The following is a 2,989-nucleotide window of genomic DNA, read 5'->3' on the forward strand; positions in this document are numbered from 1 at the left end:
CTAGATTATACTTTTAGGAGTAGTTTTGACTTTTAGGAATAGGTATATCAAAGTGCATGATAGATAATTTAAACTAATAATTATCAAGGGGGCAATTTAAGATGGGCATAATATTATTAAACTAATAAGAATATTGAATTAAAAACAATTCCTATTTAAATCCTTAGAATAATATCAAATGTCGTGATTACATCTCCGTATTAGATAGTATCGCTATTCAATCTCCTGTGAATCCGAACTTAGCTAATTACACTGAAACTTCCATCGTCAGCGTCTGATATAATTACCAAGCTGTATTACTGTATTAAGCTATATTAGTAATACAAATTAGGCTTTATTTTAGGTATTTCAATTTAAATAATTACCTGTCCCAAGGGGATCTGAGTAGGTATAAAATTTTGTGTTTTTACTGACCCATATTCTTGACCAAATAAGATAGAGTACCTACCTACTAACTACCTACCGCATTTAATTGTAACAAAAATTAATCAGTATGAGAATAGCTGATATTTTGTAGTATTTCCAAAGTATAAGGAATGGAACTCTCTCCCTAGCTCCATATTTCCTGCACAATACAATCTGGACCTTTTCAAAGGGAGGGTGAACAGGCTTCCTCTAGGCAGACGTGCATCCAAGTAGACCACATCGCCGCTTCCCATCAGGTGGGATCGTGGTCAAACGTCTGCCTATTCATAATTTAAAAAAAAAACTATAGGTGTCTAGTTCTTAACCCACGCCCGCCTACTTACTTTATATGACCGCATAATATGAAATGGTTTTACCACGTTTTCATAAAGATAATAATATAATGCCTACGTATTATGAATATTTTATGGTATTTTTAAAATTGTCTCTCCTATAGATATGCCCTGTTCCTACTATACCAACAATAATTATAAGTACACTAAAACATACAGAAATAAGAATGTAACACTATAAATCAGCACGCCCCAACATTTAATTAAAATAATATTAACGAACGTAAACTAATTCAACGCTGAGACGTAATTATTAAGAGATAATGATGTTTTATTGAAAAACTTTGCGCTCGACTGATTAAGATTAGTTCGAAACTTACATAATAATTCAGATGGAGCGATTTCACACAACATGCTAGACGCGAGTCGCGGGTGTGGAGTTATGTTGCCTGGATACGACATTTAATAAACGAGTAAGTACTAAGTTTTAAAAAGAATTCGTATTATGTGGGAGAAGAAAAGCGCCAAGAATCCGTCATTTTTACATAACCGATAGGTATAAAAATCAAATTTTGATGTGAAAAACCTACAAATCCGTTACAATAAACATAAATATATGTAGGTATTTTAAGGTCCCCTGATAAAATGCACTTGATCTGCCGAAACCAATATAGACTCTTATTTTATAATATTTAAAAACTTGAATACTTTCCGATAAGTGATTAAACATTAGTGTTACCATGTTACGTACAACATGTGCTCAACACAAGTAGGTATTAAATCGTGAAGTGTCACATCCAGTGAACTTTAACTCTGAAACCGCGAACATCTCGGTTTCTTAGCGTTTGTAACAAGTTGTAATGAATTGGATGAATTAACAAGTTAATGTTTAACGCTTGTGGCGGCCTGATAGCTGGTTATAAGTTAATTTAACTTAAATCTGCATTAAGTTACCTCCTATATGTTAATAAGCGTGGGGTTTTAGTCATTATTATTAGTACATATTGATTCATGATCTATTTGTAGAGCGGTTATAATAAATATACTTACCAGTAGAGAAATTAGAAAATAAATGTGAATAATAGCCTAAGGCTAGATTTTAATTTTTTGTAAGCTATTGCATAGCCTCTATCAGGCGACCGAATGTAAAAATTCCTTAACGAAAAAAATGTGTGCGTGTATACTAGAGTACACACGTAAGAAGTGAAACTTCTTCATGACCTTATTTTTCAAAAAATAATTTACTATATGCAACTTTACAGAAATACGTCAATCACGCGTGGTAGGGATAAAAACAAGATGGCGCGTAACGAAAAAATGTTACACTAAATTTTTTTCCAACCCCGATAAAGAAGTTTCACTTCAAAAACCTAACGCCCCCCACAACAAACGGCACAGCGATGCGATGCTATAGCTTTACCGGTGCAGTCCTCGAGTGCCACACGTATTTTTTTTCCTTCGAATTGCATGTAATATTCTATTAACGCTTGATCGGACTATCTATCTTCATAAAAAACACATGTATTTCTCAACTTACTTTGTTCCTTCCTATGCCCATGAATTTGATGATGTCAGAATTTGAAAGAACTTGACTAAAATACGTTACAGAGATATTTAAAATCATCTGTACCTAATTCTTTATGAACTATATAGTTATGCTCTCATTTTAAACTCTAGTTATGAATAAACTAAATGTAGAAGAAACAAGTATTTTTTATGTGCTTTTTATCTGGGTCACAATAAAACAAAATATATCATTCAATCCCAATATAATTCACAACGATAAAATAAAAATCCAATAGAAAAATAGCAACAAAATATACAATTAAGTCAACAAGCCTAGATATCATTTAGCACCTACAATCCATCACAACACTTAATATTATTCACATAACATTATTGCATACAGAAAAATAAAGACACAGAATTTTAGATCATTTTATACATTATCGCTTCGCTTTCGCAATGGAATAAAATTGTTCACCTTAAAATTCAATTTGTTGTTTTTCCAATATCTATTTATGTGCTGGTAAATACCTAATTACATTTAAAACAAAGCATTTCATTTACATTTCCTTTTACTGGTGTCTTTTATGTGCATGATATATTAAAAAAAATTGTTAACCACAATAATATATTACGATCATATTGCTTTATACACGTATTATTATTAGTCTGTGTTTATACTTAACGTAATAAGATGTTAAGAATAAACTCTTAATTATTATTCACTAGCTTTCCACCCGCAGCTTCGCCCGTGCAGTCAAAGAAAAACCCGCATAGTTCCCGTT

Source organism: Colias eurytheme, chromosome 2, assembly GCF_061535395.1.
Source record: "Colias eurytheme isolate Ceu_HAF_F1 chromosome 2, ilColEury1 Martin Lab GWU primary, whole genome shotgun sequence".
In the NCBI taxonomy this organism is placed as follows: Eukaryota; Metazoa; Arthropoda; class Insecta; order Lepidoptera; family Pieridae; genus Colias; species Colias eurytheme.